The sequence below is a fragment of the Cynocephalus volans genome, chromosome X (genome assembly GCF_027409185.1).
Source record: "Cynocephalus volans isolate mCynVol1 chromosome X, mCynVol1.pri, whole genome shotgun sequence".
NCBI classification, from domain to species: domain Eukaryota; kingdom Metazoa; phylum Chordata; class Mammalia; order Dermoptera; family Cynocephalidae; genus Cynocephalus; species Cynocephalus volans.
In genome coordinates, this window is record NC_084478.1 from 13,100,244 (window position 1) to 13,119,504 (window position 19,261).

Genomic DNA, 19,261 nt, shown 5'->3' on the forward strand with positions numbered 1-19,261 from the left:
AAGAAAACAAAAGCATTGTGATTCCCTACCATTCTCTTTAAACATTGCAAACCTTTGGACTCAGAAACTAATATAAATCTTAGCACAGTTTTATGGGTTAAAAAGATGCTTAGTTATTTTGAAAATCAGGTGAGATCATATTAGAATTTTAACTGAAGGCTAGAGCCCCTGCTGGTTGATCAAGCCTTGGATGGTTCTAGAATTGGTTGAAATGCTTGGAATGTGGTGCCATTTTGTACCGTATGTCTCTTAAAAACCCAAACGACTGGGAAATGAACCAGTTAAAATTATTGTTTTGCCTCGAAAAGGCAGAGCCCCGTTTTATGAGGGTAACGTAAAACAGTTGTGGTTATAGTGGAGTGGGGATCCATGATGAAAGATCTAAATGGAAGAATTTTCATTTTAATGGTGTAACCTGCAACATAGGTGGGCAGACTCTACAGAAACCAGTTTGTAGAGTCTTCATTTCCATGTATTTCATCTACATTTCATATGCTTTTTCCCCCCAGAAATCAGTTTGTTACTGAATAACATTTTTCACTCTTTTCAGACATAACTTTGTTATAGGTTTTCAAAAGGTCCTGCTTCTAGTGCTAAAAGTGTCGACTGAGTGAACAAAAGTGGATATTTTACATTTTTTGTAAAGTAAAAACGTGTGTACTTTTCTGAGACACTGTTTTTATAGAGAGAGAAAATTCAGCAGGGGACAGCTTGAACTTCAGCTCCCATAATACCTTGCCTGAAATATGTATGGAATGTTCAGCAAGCCACAGACATGTAAGTGGAGGGCCAAAGGCTGGAATAGTCTTTCTCAGTCCCCTTTCAAAACAGAATGTTGCCGATTTTTACAGGTGACCGGTTAGCCTTTAAAGTTGTAATTAACTTTTATTGTGTGGAAAGAACTGTATGTCAGAGTGCAACGTTTTCTCCATGTGCATCTGACAGTCAAAACCCTTTTTGTGTCACATTTGATTTGAATATGTTATTTGGGAAATAAGGACTTTTACCCAACAGCTTCCAAATAGAGAACCGACAGGAGAGGGGCAAATGAACAATCGATTTTTCAAGAAACTGAAATTATGAAGGAATAAATTAATGTAGTAGGTTAGGCAAAAATTGTTTTTGACTTTAAACATCATTTTCTGTATAATTTATTACAAACTGTAATAGCATAACACACGCTGCTGCATGCAGAGTAACTGAAGGCCAAGGGTTGTAAACAAAATCTCTTCTAGGGTTTTACAGTAATTCCATTCATTGTTATGTTTAACGAGAACGGATACTGCCAGCTCAGGGCACATTGGTGAATTGCTGTAACTCTACTTTTTAAAGGGACAACAAAGAAGATGCAGGCCTCCGGAAACATCTTTACAGATGTGGCTACAGATGTGTTAAAAAAATTCTCAGTATTTTAAAAACAGAATTTTGTAGTTTGATTATGAACCTACCTTAGGTTTAAATTCACTATTTCTGTAGATTGACACTGTGCATATAATTTTCATTGTTTACTGTGACTGATACCTGAAAACTTTGTTAAAAAACAGAAAGCTGACTTACCATTTCTATGGCTGGTAGTTTCCTTGCATGAGTCTTGTGTGGTTTCCATTAGTGACACACATGTATTCTGCATATGTTAACTCAGAGTACAGGGACCACCATATAAAAAGGTATTTGCCATTTGGGCAGAAAGTGTAGGGAGAACATTTTTGCCTCCTTTGTAAAGTTTCACTGGCTTCGACAGTCTTGTATATGTGTGCTTCCAGAGGGCTGTTTTGATATTAATCCTATAGATGGACCGAGTGGCTGAAACTTAATGTTCTGTTTCCTGTAGTTCGGTTGGAGTTGTACGGTACTGGACGTGCCAGCCACGAGCAGCTTAAGAATGGTGGACGGTATCACATTTGAGATCAATAATCGTGACGATGGTGGAAGACCAAGATTATGTCATGGCATGAGCTTTTGGGGACCCATTTGTACACTAGATGGGATTTGACCTGCACTGCATGGAGAAATTCAGTGGTATATTAAAAGTCCTCTGAACAGGGTTTTGCTTAGAGGAGAAAAGAGTGTATACCTCTGGAATCTGCCAGGTTGGAACCTCACATAACAGAGCCAGATAACATCATTACCCCCTTCTTGAAACCTTTATACAATTAATAAGTAGGTTTACTATATTTACTCCACAGAGCCTATTTCTGGATTATATAAACTGTCCTGGTTGAACTTTGTGATAAACAAGCAACGATTTCTCCATTTTTCATTTTTTAAGATTATAGACAGTGTTTATATGAACATGGGAAAGTGTCTTGCTTTTAAGGCCATAAGGGGTCAGCCCCTGGAAGAATCTTCTCTTGCTTCCATTGAGATCAGCAACAACTACTTCTTGGTCTAATGTCTTTCTTTTCCTTTCCTTCCTTTTTTTTGTTTTTTTGTTTTTTGGTTTTTTTGTTTTTAAGAAAAGTGAAGTAGAAAAGTCATTCATTTCCAAAAATAGCTTGCGGATGTTTGGAAACCTCCAGGTTTCCTTCTCTGTCCTTCACTCTGATTTCGGAAGTGGAAATAACATGTATCACTGTCTGTGGTAGGTTCTACTTCAGGAGCCCATAGGTCAAATGACATGTTCAAGGTCACCTGGTGAGTTGTGGGGGGGGGGCTTCTTGACTTCTAGCCCAGGTCCTTTTGCTAATGTTGGCTGCTTTTCCAAAAAATTCTGTGAAATTAATCTGGTGGAATAAAAGCAAAGTTAAATTTTACTGAGTTCAGCTATCCCCGCTTAAATCTAATAAAGTGAAGAAATATTTATGAAGATTCTTGGCCTTCTGTTTGCTGGGACGGTATATGGAGACCAAGTTTGTCTGCGAGATGGGAGACAGACATATAAAGTGAAGGCAAGAATGGTGGCCAGGCATCCCAGGATTAATTCAGTTCCTCAGGTGGCGATCCCTTCTGAGACAAGGAGAGAGGGCTCCCTTGAGCCTGGGGCAGTCTTTGTCCTTGTCTGTCCACCTCCTGGGGTGAGAGTGTCTAGTGCTTTCACAGAGCTGGCTGAGGTAAGGGGCAATGTGAGAAAAGTGCTGGAGATGAGGAAGTGCTGGGCATGTTCGGAATAAGTGAGAGAATCAGTCAACTTGACTGGGCCCGAGTTTTCATGTAAGGAAGGTAGGATTCTGTAAGACCACACATAGCTTAGAACCCCACAGCTTTGGCATTAGAAAAGCTAGAATCATCTTGTTCAAACTCCTTTTTTTGCATTGAGAGCCACAAGCAAGGGAAGTGTTCTGCCGCTAGTTAGAAAGGCAGGGACTTGGACCCCTTCTGACCCCCAGTCCAGTGCTTTTTCCAATACACCACGAACTGCCTGAGTCCCACGTGTTTTTAAGCATCCTGCCTCTGTTCAATCGTTTGTTTGTTCATGCCTCCATTCATTCATTCACCAACCATGTGCTTTTTGCATAGCCTGTCAGCCCCAGGTGTTCTTCCAGGGTTTGGACCCCCATTGGGAGCAGCAGCAGACAGGTCCCTGCCTCTGTGGGGCTTCCGCTGGCTTGTGTCCTTCTCCACAGGGCTGCTCCATGCTACTCCTGTGCATGGGCTTCTCCCCACTGGGATCCCTTGGCTGTGATTGTGGGGGACATATGCTGTGTGCTCCAGGCATTTGCATGGATGCTGTCATTGAAAGCCCACAATGGCTGCACCAGGTGTAGGTGGACACATGAAACTGAGGCCAAGGGAGGTTGACTTAGTGGCCGTGCTTCCTGTAGCCAATGAGGGGCAACATCTGGTCCATTCCAGAGTTGCGGCCTGATCTACACCTGTCCTTGACCCTACCTCGACTAGGTCACTGTGTGTCCCTTGCACTGTGTTATAGCAATTGGTTATTTTTTCTTGCGTTCATTGTTGTTTGATATTTATTCCCTCTGTGGTATAATGGGCCTTCAAAGATGTCCACAACTTGGTCCCCAAAACCTGTTAATAAGTTACCTTCCATGGCAGAAGAGACTTTGCCATGTGATTACGTTCAGAATCTTGAGATAGGGAGATGATCCTGGATTATCTGGGTGGGCCCACTGTAATCAAAGGGTCCTTACTAGAGGGAAGTAGGAGGGTGAGGGTGAGAATGATAGACATGTGACAAGGGAAGCAGAGGTTGGAATTATATCACCATGAGCCAAGGAATGCAGGTGGCCTCTCCACACTGGAAAAGGCAAGGAAACAAATTTTCCTCTAGAGCCTGCAGATGGAATGTAGCCCTGTGACACCTTGATTTTAGCTGAGTGAAACTGATTTTGGACTTCTGACCTCTAGAACTGTAAGATAATAAATTTGTGTTTATTATTATTATTATTATTAGTTTTTTACATTCATCTTTTATTTTTTATTTTTTATTTTTATATATATATATTTTTTTTAATTTTTATTTTGTCAATATACGTTGTGGCTGATTATTGCTCCCCATCACCAAAACCACCCTCCCTCCTCCCTCCCCCCCCAAAATGTCTTTTCTATTTGCTTGTCGTATCAACTTCAAGAAATTGTGGTTGTTATATCTTCTTCCCCCTCCCCCGTTTGTATGTGTGTGTGTGTGTGTGTGTGTGTGTGTGTGAATTTATATATTAATTTTAAGCTCTCACCAATAAGTGAGAACATGTTGTATTTCTCTTTCTGTGCCTGACTTGTTTCACTTAATATAATTCTCTCAAGGTCCATCAATGTTGTTGCAAATGGCAGTATTTCATTCGTTTTTATAGCTGAGTAGTATTCCATTGTGTAGATGTACCACATTTTCCGTATCCACTCATCTGATGATGGACATTTGGGCTGGTTCCAACTCTTGGCTATTGTAAAGAGTGCTGCGATGAACATTGGGGAACAGGTATAACTTCGACTTGATGATTTCCATTCCTCTGGGTATATTCCCAACAGTGGGATAGCTGGGTCGTATGGTAGATCTATCTGCAATTGTTTGAGGAACCTCCATACCATTGTCCATAGAGGCTGCACCATTTTGCAGTCCCACCAACAATGTATGAGAGTTCCTTTTTCTCCGCAACCTCGCCAGCATTTATCGTTCAGGGTCTTTTGGATTTTAGCCATCCTAACTGGGGTTAGATGGTATCTTGGTGTGGTTTTGATTTGCATTTCCCGGATGCTGAGTGATTTTGAGCATTTTTTCGTATGTCTGTTGGCCATTTGTATATCTTCCTTAGAGAAATGCCTACTTAGCTCTTTTGCCCATTTTTTAATTGGGTTGCTTGTTTTCTTCTTGTAAAGTTGTTTGAGTTCCTTATATATTCTGGATATTAATCCTTTGTCAGATGTATATTTTGCAAATATTTTCTCCCAGTCTGTTGGTTGTCTTTTAACTCTGTTAATTGTTTCTTTTGCTGTGCAGAAGCTTTTTAGTTTGATATAATCCCATTTGTTTATTTTTCCTTTGGTTGCCCGTGCTTTTGGGGTCGTATCCATGAAGTCTGTGTCCAGTCCTATTTCCTGAAGTGTTTCTCCTATGTTTTCTTTAAGAAGTTTTCTTGTTTCAGGGTGTATATTTAAATCCTTAATCCATTTTGAGTTGATTTTAGTATACGGTGAGAGGTATGGATCTAGTTTCATTCTCCTGCATATGTATATCCAGTTATCCCAGCACCATTTGCTGAAGAGGCAGTCCCTTCCCCAGTGAACAGGCTTGGTGCCTTTGTCAAAGATCAGCTGACAGTAAGTGTGTGGGTTGATTTCTGGATTCTCTATTCTATTCCATTGGTCAGTGTGTCTGTTTTTATGCCAGTACCATACTGTTTTGGTTATTATAGCTTTGTAGTATAGCTTAAAGTCAGGTAGTGTTATGCCTCCAGCTTTATTTTTTTGCTCAGCATTGCTTTGGCTATGCGTGGTCTTTTATTGTTCCATATAAATGTCTGGATAGTTTTTTCCATTTCTGAGAAAAATGTCTGGAATTTTGATGGGGATTGCATTGAATTTGTATATCACTTTGGGTAGTATGGACATTTTCACTATGTTGATTCTTCCAATCCAAGAGCATGGGATATCTTTCCATCTTCTTGTATCCTCTCTAATTTCTCTCAGCAGTGGTGTGTAGTTCTCATTATAGAGATTTTTCACCTCCTTGGTTAACTCAATTCCTAAGTATTTTATTTTTTTGGTGACTATTGTAAATGGGCAGGCTTTCTTGATTTCTTGTTCTGCATGTTCACTATTGGAGAAAAGAAATGCTACTGACTTTTGTGTGTTCATTTTGTATTCTGCTACTGTGCTGAAGTCATTTATCAATTCCAAGAGTTTTTTTGTAGAGGTTTTAGGCTGTTCGGTATATAGGATCATGTCATCTGCAAACAGGGACAGTTTGACCTCATCTTTTCCAATCTGGATGCCCTTTATTTCCTTCTCTTCTCTGATTACTCTTCCAACACTATGTTGAATAGGAGTGGTGAGAGTGGGCATCCTTGTCTAGTTCCTGTTCTTAAAGGAAAAGCTTTCAGCTTTTCCCCATTCAGGATGATATTGGCAGTGGGTTTATCATATATGGCTTTAATTATGTTGAGATACTTTCCCTCTATCCCTAACTTATAGAGGGTCTTTGTCATGAATGAGTGCTGAACTTTATCAAACGCTTTCTCAGCATCTATAGAGATGATCATATGGTCCTTCTGTTTGACTTTATTGATACGGTGTATCACATTTATTGATTTGCGTATGTTGAACCAACCTTGCATCCCTGGGATGAATCCCACTTGATCGTGGTGAATAATTTTACGTATGTGTTGCTGTATTCTGTTTGCTAGTATTTTAGTGAGGATTTTTGCATCTATATTCATCAAGGATATCGGCCTGTAGTTTTCTTTTTTGGTTATATCTTTACCTGGTTTTGGTATGAGGATGATGTTTGCTTCATAGAATGAGTTTGGGAGATTTGCGTCCATTTCGATCTTTTGGAATAGTTTGTAAAGAATCGGTGTCAATTCCTGTTTGAATGTTTGGTAAAATTCTGCTGTGACTCCATCTGGTCCTGGGCTTTTCTTTGTTGGGAGCCTTCTGATAACAGCTTCAATCTCCTTTATTGTTATTGGTCTGTTAAATTTTCTATGTCTTCATGGTTCAGTTTTGGGAGCTTGTGTGTGTCCAGAAATTTATCCATTTCCTCCAGATTTTCAAATTTGTTGGTGTATAGTTGTTTAGAGTAGTCTCGAATGATTCCTTGTATTTCAGATGAATCAGTTGTAATATCTCCTTTTTCATTTCTAATTTTTGTTATTTGAGTCTTCTGTCTTCTTTTTTTTTTTTTGTTAGCCATGCTAATGGTTTGTCAATTTTATTTATCTTTTCAAAAAACCAACTTTTTGATTCATTGATCTTTTGAATTGTATTTTGGTTTTCAATTTCATTAAGTTCTGCCCTGATCTTAATGATTTCTTTCCGTCTGCTAACTTTAGGTTTCGATTGTTCTTGTTTTTCTAGTTCTTTAAGGTGAAGTGTTAGGTTGTTCACTTGCCATCTTTCCATTCTTCTGAAGTGAGCATTTAATGCAATAAATTTCCCCCTTAATACTGCTTTTGCAGTATCCCACAGGTTTTGGTATGATGTATCATTGTTTTCATTAGTTTCAATAAATTTTTTGATTTCCTGCTTGATTTCTTCTTGGACCCATATGTCATTAAGTAAACTGCTGTTTAATTTCTATGTGTTTGTATAGTTTCCAGAGTTTCGTTTGTTATTAATTTCTAGTTTTAATCCATTGTGGTCTGAGAAAATACATGGGATAATTCCAATTTTTTTTAATTTATTGAGACTTGATTTGTGACGTAATATGTGATCTATCCTGGAGAATGATCCATGTGCTGATGAGAAGAATGAATATGCTGAGGTTGTTGGACGGAATGTTCTGTAGATATCTGCCAATTCCAATTGGTCTAGAGTCTTGTTTAGATCTTGTGTTTCTCTACTGATTCTTTGCCTAGATGATCTGTCTAATATTGACAGTGGGGTGTTCAGGTCCCCTGCTATTATGGTATTAGTGTCTATCTCCTTCTTTAGGTCTAATAGAGTTTGTTTTATAAATCTGGCTGCTCCAACATTGGGTGCATACATATTTATGATTGTTATGTCTTCTTGATGGATCAGTCCTTTTATCATTAAGTAGTGTCCCTCATTGTCTCTTTTTATGGTTTTTAGTTTAAAGTCTACTTTGTCAGATATAAGAATAGCTACTCCAGCTCGTTTTTCTTTTCTGTTTGCATGGTAAATCTTTTTCGATCCTTTCACTCTTAGTCAATGTGAGTCTTCATGGGTGAGGTTGGTCTCTTGTAGGCAGCATATACTTGGGTCCTCCATTTTGATCCAGTCAGCCAGTCTGTGTCTTTTGATTGGGTAATTTAAGCCTTTTACATTAAGGGTTGTTATTGAAAGGTGTTGATTTATTCCTACCATTTTATTGGTTGTTTGGTTTTCTTAGGTGTATTTTGTTCCTTGCTTTCTGATTTACTGTTTGGTTTCTGTGTTTGTTGGTTCCTTAGGTTGTACATAGCGTTTTTGTTTGCTTGTTTTCTCTTCATGAATGCCATTTTTATTATCCTCGTGGGTATTGATTTTTCTTGGGTTTTTATGGCAGTGGTAGTTATTTTTCAGGAACCAAACCCAGTACTCCCTTGAGGATTTCTTGTAAGGGTGGTCATCTGGTAGTGAACTCCAGCAGTTTTTGCTTGTCTAAGAAATATACTATTTGCCCTTCATTTCGGAAGGATAGCCTTGCAGGGTAGAGTATTCTTGGCTGGCAATCTTTGACTTAGAGTATTTTGAAAATATCATCCCATTCCTTTCTAGGTTTTAGGGTTTTGTGATGAAAAGTCTGATGTTATTCTGATTTGGGCTCCCTTATAGGTGATTTGACGCTTCTCTCTTGCAGCTTTTAAGATTCTCTCTTTGTCTCTGAGTTTTGCCAATTTGACTATAACATGTCTGGGAGAAGGCCTTTTTGGGTTGAATACGTTTGGAGATCATTGAGCTTCCTGGATCTGAAGATCTGGGATTTCTCCTATACCTGGGAAGTTTTCTGCCACTATTTTGTTGAATATGTTTTCAATGGAATCTCCATTTTCCTCCCCTTCTGGAATACCCGTGACTTGGATATTTGAGCATTTAAGGTTGTCTGATATCTCTCGCAGATTTTCTTCAATGTCCTTGATTCTTTTTTCTTTCTTTTTGTCTGCTTGTGTTATTTCAAACAGCCCATCTTCAAGTTCAGAGGTTCTCTCTTCAACTTCGACAAGCCTGCTGGTTAAACTCTCCGTTGTGTTTTTTATTTCGCTGAATAACTTCTTCAGTTCAGCAAGTTCTGCTACATTTTTTTTCAGGACATTGATTTCCTTGTACATTTCCTCTTTGAGATCCTGTATACTTTTCCTCATGTCATCGTGATGTCTAGCGGAGTTTTCTTCTATCTCATTCAGTTTCCTTAGAATTACCACTCGCAATTCCTTGTCAGTCATTTCAAGGGCTTCTTGTTCTATAGAATCTAGAGTTTGAGATTTATTAACTTTTGGTGGTGTACTTTCTTGATTTTTTGTATTTCTGGTATTTTTTTTTTTGATGTTTATTCATTGTGGCAGGGGGTTTCACAGTCCACCAGTTTGAGACTATTGACTAACTAAGATGTTGCTGTTGTTGCCAATTTCGTATGGCTACCTCTGTGACTGCTCAGTTGGCCTCTAGTGCCTTGAGTGTATGGTTGCCTCGGGTCTTGGGCCTCTCCGGGGAGCCACCTTTCTGGTCAGCTTGGACTCTGCTGGGCTGCTGGGTCACGTACCACAGGGTTTGTGATCTCTGTTGTGCTTTCACTTCCCATGCAGGACTTCTCCCTGTTCCGTGTGCTCTGGCCCAGGCTGTTGGATCATGCAGTGGCGACCCCACAGGGTGTGTGGTTTCTGTCGAGTCTCCGCCTCCCTGGCCGCACGTCTCCCCACTCTGTGCGCACTAGGCTGGGCTGGGACGTGTCTTCTGCAACCCTCATCTATCAGCTGGGCCTTCAAGACCCTGCTCGGCTTCGCCTTTCCCAGGAAGTCTACCAGGTTTCTGGTAGGCACAGACGACTGGTCGCTCTGGTTGCCTTTGTAGCACTGTGTAGATCTTTCTCGGGACTTGTTCACCTTTGTATCCCCCCGGTATGGATCGAGTCTAGCGCCCGCCTGCAGCCAGCTCTCCGGCAGGTTCAAACGGACTTGGGAACTCTCCTACCTCACTGTTCCCAACCAGCAATTGGTTAGGCGTTTTTCCGAACAGGTGGCCGCAGAGATGGTATCTGCCTCCCAGTAACAGGGAGTTTACCGGTGCCGGAGTCTAGGGTGTGTTGGAGTGATAGTCGGCCCCGCCCGTACTTCCTTGCCCTCCCAACACTGGCCGAGGACGCCCCACGCCACCAGCCCCACCAGCGAACCACGGAGGGAGTGGGAAGGGGGGCTGGCCCGCAGGCCCCCGGAAGCCCCGCGCCAGGCCAAGCATGTGGGAAGGCTCAGTGAGGAACCAAGCGGAGCCGGGCCAGAGCTGCCAGCACCTGGGAAAATGGAGGCTGCCCTGGGGCGGTGAGTGAACCGTTGATGCTGGCGGAAGCCGGGTGGACGTCAGCCCCCCAGCAGGGCTGGGCCAGGGGTCACTCACAGGGCTGTGCCAAGTCGGGCGCTCACTCTCTGCCTGTGGTTTGTCGCCTTCCCCGTTCTCGGCCACTGCTGCCTTGGGCTGATCAGTCGGTCCCACGGCGCAGCTTGGGCGTTCCCAGAAATCTTCTTTTATGCCGGCCTGAAACCTCGAATCCTGAATAGGGCAGCTGGTCACCTTCAGCATGGCCCTGGCCTCCAGGATCCTGTCTGCATCCACAGCAGCCCTGGCGCCGTGTTCCCTGTTTAGATACTCGCTTTTGCAGCTAAGAAACAGTTCTTTTCCTGCTCCAAACTTCAAAGCTGTTGCCTGTAAATGAGGCAGCCTCTCCTGCCGAGGGCAAAGTCTAAATTTGTGTTTTTTTAATCCACTCAATTTGTGGCAACTTGTTACAGCATCAGTAGGAAACTAACATACCCCCATGCATTGTTTTTCCAGTGAGCATGGAAGCATCTGGTCAGTTTGGTGTCATTGATAACAGCCGCAACAGCTGACCTTACATGCCTAGGCAGGTACTGTGCTCAGCATTTTACATCCATTTTCTCTCCCTGGCTGCTCACAGTACCCCTAGGGGGTCCTCATTTCTTGTGGACTGAGCATGCAGAATCACTTCCGCTGGGACTCATGTCACATGCGACACACGGAGTCACAGCTGATGAGTTCACCAAATACGGGTGTTGCGCAGGTTGGATTTCTGAGAGAAGAAGCCAGTTGCAAACTACTGGAGGTTTTCTTGGATGGTGATGGGCCTGAGCTGGAGAGATGAGGGGCGCTAGGGCTAGAAGAGGCAGAGACAGCCTCAGGGAAATCGTGAAGGAAACGAGAGGTGCGGAGGACTTAACCAATGCTTGGACACAGGCAGGTGGGATCAGGAAGGGGTTAAAGGGACCTTGCTAACACCTTCGGAGTAGCTGAGACACACCGGGGCCACCCGGAAGGCCTTCGAGGGACCCCGCTCAGAGGCCTTCGTTGTTTGTTGTTGTTGTTTTGTGTGTTCAATAACTTGGTTACATAGAGAAACATGTTGAGTCATTCAAGTTACTGTATTGCTGATGAGCAGTGTTCTAAAAAGAATCCAAACCAGCAAAGTGTTACTTTAGACCAGGGTTTCTCAACCTCAGCACTGGTGATTTTGGGGGCAACGTAATTCCTTATTGTGGGGACTATTCTGTGTGGCATGGGGTGTTTAGCTGCTTCCCTGGCCTCTGCCTACTCAATCTAGAGGCAGGTAGCAACTCCCCCCTCCCCCTGCCAAGTTCTGACAATTAAAAATGACTCCAGACTTTGCCAAATGTCCCCTGGGGGCAGTATTTCCTGATTGAGAATCTCTGAGCTACCTCTGTCTACCTGGGTACGATGATTGATCTTTAGCAGCCAAATTTGTGTCAAGCAGCTTGTCAGCTTCCGAGATACTGCGCAACAGAGGGCAAGACGATGGAGGCAGCATTGTTGTGTTTCCATGAAGAATGGACGTTAAATATGCTCACATGAAAAACCCTGAACCACTATGTGAAACTGGGACCATATATTAGTGCGAATGCATTCTTCAGTTCCTAGCATACCATTGATTAATAGGCACTTACTGACTGTCAAGAGTGTCTACATGTGCAGTGGAACAGGAGCAGCACACTTCAGCCATCTGCAGCAGCCTAGACAGCTGGCCCGGCCTTCTGAATGCATGCACAGGAGGTGTCAGGCTGCCTGAGATGCCCCTAGCCTTTTGAGGATTGCTCCTGCCTCTGCTCAGAATGTCTAGAAATCTGGAGCAAGGAAATCTGGAAAGGCCGCTTATGGTGCTGTGTGATCTCCAGCACTTTCCTTTCGGAGAGTATTCTTTTTATTTCTTTAAAGTGGAAGAGGCGAAGGGAGAGTGGGAAGGAGGAGGGGCAATGTTGATGTTGAGGATGTGGAGGGGGAGCTGGCTGTGCCAACCTGCAGGCGACCAGCCTTGCGGTGTCCCTGGGTGGGTCTTTGAGGCAGGTGGGAGATGTCCGAGCAGCTCCTGTGCACCAGCCTCAGGGCCAGCAGGAGAGACAGCACTTGCCACCACGAATGTGGCCTTTGTGGGCCGCCCGGAACTCGGCCAGGAAACCAAAGAGCTACTGCAGGCGACGTGCTTTTTCTGCCACTTAGTCTCGGAGTGTGGCGTCAACTGGATTTGCCCTGAAAGTTATCCCTGTCTTAAAAAATTGAGATATCATTCATGTAGTATAAAATTTACCATTTAAGAGTGTACAGTTTAGTGGGTTTTGGTATATTTCCCAGGTTGTGTGACCATCAGCACTGTCTACTTTTCGTCATCCCCAAAAGATACTCCCTGTCCCTCAACACTCATTCCCTGTCTCCTCCCCGGCCGCTGGCAGCCACTCATCTGCTTTCCATCTCTATAGATTTGCCCAATCTGGAAATGTCCCAGGGACCTGTCTGTATATTTCTTTACAACTTCCAGTGAATCTATAATTATTTCAGAATAAAAAGTTTTTAAAAAAGTGTTTTAAAAAAGGAGCCAAGCAGACATCTGGTTATTTGTAAGTTTTTAAAATTTAGCATGGTGCTGGTAACCCCAAGGTCAGGGTTCGTATCCCCCTATGGGCCAGCCGCCACACAAACAAACAAAATTTAAGTCATCTCTTTTCCTTGCACTCATTTAGATTTTGTTCTTTGTCTACACAGTTCCTCTCATACAGTAGGTCCCCAATAAATGTTTTCTGAATGTAATTATGTGTGTAGAGACAGGTTTTATTTCTTGATAATGATCATTTTGTATTTCTGTATTTCACTGAATTTTTTTATATATTCTTGAGTTCTCAAGAGCAGTCCCTCCTTGCAAGCTGTCAGAGCCCCCATTTTGTTGGGGTGGCCACTCCTCGTTTTGACTCAAGGGATGTGACCCTTTCTGTACGTCCTGTTGAAGTCCTGGTTGCTCTATGCCAGTGGGTCTCAACTGGGGTGGGTGTGTGGATTTTGCCCCTCAGAAGGTATTTGGCAACATTGGGAGATATTTAGTGTTGTTACAAGTGGGGGTTGGCTCTCTTGGCATCTAGTACACAGAGGCCATAGGTGCTGCTAATTGTTCTACAATGTACAGGACAGCCCCACCACAGCGAAGAAAGGTCCAGTCCCAAATTGCAGTAGTGCCTGAGATTGTGGCATGTAGCATGTAGGCCTGCAATTGGCTGAGGCAGGAGCACGTGACCCAGAGCTGTCCCGTGAGCTGAGAGGGGAGGTGTGTGTCAGGTATGGTTGGGGAGAAGCCTCCTTGTCCCCGTAGACCTGCATGGAATGCAGTCCTTCTGCTAATTAATGTCCTGTCTCCACGTAAACCTGGAGCTGGGCAGCCTTGTTGCTGCTCCAAACACCAGGAGCGAGCTGGCTGAGAAGCCGAGTTTGGCAGAGTGGAAAGACTGTCTTTAAAACGGTGGATGGATGGATGCATTAAGCTTCTGGAGCTGTCTGCCCTCAGCACTTTTTTTTTTTTATGTGAAATGAGAAATAACATGTCCTTATCCTTTTAAGCCGTTGAATTGGAGTTCTGTCATTTGCAGCCAGCGAAGACATCACCCCGCAGTGTTCATCATTAGCCTTCTCATTGGGGGCATAGGCTGCCACTGAGCAGATATATTATCGCTTATTAAATATTCCTCTACTTAGATTGCCCCCTGATATTTATGATTAAATATGTATTATAGTTATAATGCTGCTTATATCCAATTAATTTCTCTGTAGTCTTTTGTGTTTTGGCTTCTTTTGGCGGCTGTCCCGTACAGGGATCAAACCCTGCACCTGAGTGTTATCAGTCCCACGCTCTAACCAGCTGAGCTATGGCCAGCCCAGTTTTATTTTTTTTCACTTTTGTCTTAGGAGATTATTCTAGGCATGGGATGAATGCAACCCAGTACTTTTTATTTTTGTGTGTTAATACACTTCTGTTTTGGAATGTTTTAGAGTTACAGAAAAGTTGCAAAGATTGGACAGTTTCCCCATTGTTAACATCTCACATCAGCATAGTATATTTGTCAAAACCAAGAAGCCAACCTTGATACATTACTATTAACCAAACTCTAGAAGTTTAGGTTTCACTAGTTTTTCTACTAATGTTCTTTTTCTGTTCCAGTGGTGCTTAGAACTGTTAAATTGGTGATATTTGCACAGTTCAACCCAATATCTGTAAGTGTGTCCTCCATCTGTGTTTTGTGAGTATTTTTTTAATACAGTTGACAACCTTGTTAGACTTGCTCCGAGGCTTCACTGTAGAGTGCAGGGATTCTACAGGATTTTGGAATCACAGACCCTGGGAAATCTGACACAAGGTAGGGATTCTCTGTTTGGAAAAAGGTGCCAGCACATGGAAGCTTTCAGGAGGATTACAGAGCTCTGGAAGCCCACTTGTGGTTCTGAGAATAATGGAGGCTTGATTTCAAATGGGCAGACACCCCCAGAGATGCCTGCCCCACATTCGCTCTATACGTATCACTGAGTGAGTGAATGCACGCTCATGTATTTTACTATCACTAGCCTAGGTACGTCATAAAGGTTTCATTCAACAGTGATTCATGGAGAACCTTCCATACTTTCTTCAACTCCTCCTGGCCTCATAACTATCCAAGTGCGAGTGGCCCTGACTTCAGACATGAGCCTTCAGTCTGACTCCTGGCTCTGCCATTTGCTGTGTGCTCCAAGGCAGGTTATTTGGGTTCTGTGAGCCTCAATTTTTTCTTGCATAAAATGGGAACAAAATATTTGCCTTTGACGTTGTTTTGAAGACTCAATAAGACGAGGTAAAGCACTTAGGGCAATGTCTAGTGCAGAATGGGCATTTACATTTTAAGTTCGCATCATCATGTTACATAGTCAGTCAGTTTTGTGATTCTTCAATTTCGTTACTCTTCTACCTATCAAAATGTTCTCCCTCCATCATGACACTTCTGTTCTGAGTTGCTTCCTTATTTTCCACATGGTTGGGTAGCACTGGAGGTTCACCAGTGTCAGAAGTGCTCAGAATTTGTGGTAACTTTTTCCTCTCTACTTGTTCTTTGCATTGTCTTGGTTTTGTGGCTGGGTGAGTGAAGTTGCTGGAAATGAAATGTTGCAAAAGAGAGAGACCCGGTTAGAGCAAAGCCATGGAGCTTTTTCTGTCAAAGGCCAGCTAGCAAATATCTTAGGCTTCACAGGCCGTAGCATCTCTGTTGCATCTGCTCCACTCTGCCCTTGTAGCACAGGGGCAGCCATAGACAACATGTAAGTGAATGGGCCTGTCTGTGTACCAATAAAACTTTATTTACAAAGACAGGAGGCAGGCCAGATTTGGCCTGAGGGCAGTTTACCACTCCAGGATGGGTGTCATTCCTGTTTGTTTAACATGTTAATACAGCCGAAGCTTTTGTGTTATAAACTTTCTTTATTGTTGCATTTGCTTGGCTACAAATCTGACAATACCCTGAATGTGTACAGAATTATGAATTTCCAGGTGTGGATGCCATCATGTTCTGGAACTTGAAATTCGTAACATTCAGTGATGTTAGAGACTTAAAAAAAATTCATGTCATATGATTAGATGTTGTTCCGTAACTGATAGTTCCTTAATATTGGACAGATACTAAGAATAGGTGAAGTAGATTCAAGGTTAAGATCTTCAGCCACATCTTCTTGGCACCCTTGTACGATATTCTACAAGGCAGTTTTCATACGTGTCTGAATAGCTCTTGGATGTATGTTCAGATGCTCGGATGAACTTACTTATGGGATCAAATGAAGCTGGCCCAGATCACTGTGCTGTTTGCAGTCCGAGAGTTTCCTTCCAAGACCCAGAATGGGGGGAGGCGTGGGCGGCCTGTCCATACTGACCACTTGGAGATTCCCCGATCTTGTGGGGTTCACATGCCCGTGGTGGGAGATGGGAAAGTGGGTGAAAGGGGATTGAGAGAGGCAGCAGAAAACAGTTAACAGTTAACTTCAACATCAGCTTAGGTGTTTTAGCAGCATGCGACTGAAGCTGTAAAAGATCTTCCCACCGTTAGGCTCACTAATTCCACTAAAATAGTGGTGGTTCTCAGCTGGAGGCAATTTAGCTCCGCAGGGGACATGTGGCAGTGTCTGGAGACATTTCTGGCCATCCCTCCTTGGGGATTTGGGAGTGTGTGCTAAGGGCATCCTGTGGGTAGAGATCAGAGATGCTGCTAAACGTTCTTCAGTGCACAGCCTGGCCTCTGATGCTGGAGAATGAGCCGGCCCCAGTGTCAGTAGTGCTGAGGCTCTGGGGTTCCAACAGTGAACCATGCTTGGACAGCCCTTGCCCACGTGGGGCTTCCATTGCAAAGGTGGCAGATAGCCATAACTGAGCATGCCAGTGCCATACAGGGCCAAATGCTGGCAGGATGAGGCTGATGGGGTGTGGGCTGGGGTGTGGGTGGCTGTTTTGTGCAGGGTGTCAGGTTGCCTTTGAGCCGATGCCTGCAGGGGGTACGGAGGCAGCCTAAGGTATCCAGGGATGGGGGCTGTCTGGGAGAAGGAACAACAGGTGCTGAGGTGAGAGTGACGAGGTGGCCCTTGGAGGACCTTGCAGGCCTTTTCAGGGACTCAGATTGTGATTCTGAATGAGACAGGGAGCCATTCTATTGGGAAGACAACTTTGTATTGCAGTCTCTCTGACTGCTGTGGGGGTCTAGAGGGTGGAAGCTGAAGCAAGAAGACTGGTCAGGAGATGGCTGATGTCCCCAGGTCCAGGTGATGGTGGCTCAGGCTGAGGAGGAGCAGCAGGGGCACCCCAGACCTTGACGTAGTTTCTCAGGGCCCTGGACACTATGTCTTGATCCTCGTCTGATTCACCCCTGCTCCTGAGGCCTTCCCTCAGAATCCTTGCTGGCTTGGGGATGATGTGTCCTGCCAGAGTGGCTACCAAGGCTGTGTGCTTGGGTCAGCACAGAGCAGCTGGGGTCTTTTGCCTGCCCTCTGCTGAGCTTTGCTGCTGGGGCTGCAGCAATTCCGTGGAACATGATGCGCTATGCAGCGCACGCGGAATGTTCTTATCATTTTAGCAGTTGGCTGGGTACCTAAAGACGGCGTCTTTGAAGATTTGTATATACCTTTTGAATGCCCATATAATGTTATAAGTTCCTGTGTTGAAACAGGTATTTTATGATTACTTAAAAAAAAAAGTAGTGATCAGTGATCAGTTACATTCTATACTTGATCTTAGCCAAAAGGCTGAGAAACGATGTGATCAGTTACTTTATGATGGCTGTGGTGGATTGGAATCTAAAATGGTAGGGCTCAAGTCCATGGGGGCCAACTCTACAGAGCTTTTCACATTTTCCCCCAGGAAAGCATTGTGAATGGTCCTCAGACGTCCTATGGCACTGTTTTGTTTGCTGTTGATATACTGATTCAAAAGTCATCCTGGATAAATCATTCTGTTATTGATCTGGCCCAGGTTGACCCAAGATTGTCTGTTGTTAATCTCAGTATTAAAATCCAAGGCCCCAAAACCAACCCTCACCCCGCCAAAATGCATCATAAAACTCCAAAATGTCACCATGTACTTGGCATATTGACAAAAATGTCAAGGATTTCCAAGAATAGCTTCTTGCACTCACATGTAGTTATAAGAGAAGAACAGAGTAGCTTTTGCATTTCAAATGTCACTGCAGTGGCCAGAACCACAATTGCTGTTTGAATAACTCAATGCTCAGTTTTACCTGGAACTTTAGACCTACTTACTTTCAAATTCGAAATAAGAACACACGTGCTCATTATGCTTTAAAACTGATAGAGAAGATTCTTTTTGTTATGCCATTTGTCACCCAGCTCCTTTTAAAACAGATGCCTATAAAGTTTTCCATAAACATGTGACTGATAATATACTTGTTTTTCCTGAGTCATTGTCAGTGTCTCAGCTTTAAACCTAGTGCTAGCTCATTAAATATTTGACGGAATTCAAAGTCTGCATTTCCCTCAGATGGGCTAATTTTTCGCTTGTTATGTAAAATGGAGAAACACGTCACTTTTTCCCACCCACTTAGAACTGGTTAGTAGCCCTCTTTCATCGGTTGGAGTGGACGCAGTCCCTTTTTTGCACCAGTGAAAATAACACCCTGACATTTCACTTCGGGGACAAGTGCTACTTTTGTCTCATTTTCAGAGTTATAAAACCTTGTGGGTTAATCTCAACCAAGTGGTGGGGAGCAAGAGCTAAGCTGTTTCTTGCACCCGCATGAGCTGTGTGATTGGTTTGTGGGAGAACGCTCTGCAGACCCATGGCTAGTTTAGACAGCCTGGAGTCTGCGGGGGCTCTTCATTGTCAGGGCCGAGGTCTTCATTGATGGTGTAGTGGGAAAAGCCAGCATGCCTCTGTGTCTTTCCTCTTTTCCGTGGTCTTCCTTATGTCTCACTGCTGTTGGTTTGCTTTACTTCTCCACCCAGAATTAAAGAAGGTGCCGAGGCATATTCCAAACTACTGAAATAAATGAAAATCAGGAAATTTTCCATGAAGCAAACCAATGACATAAGCATATGAGTTACTGGAATTGGTTTTGTGGAGTGGATGGCCGATAATGTTTGCAAAGCTGGGGAGTGTAAGAAAAAGAGGAAAAATTAAATTAAAAAT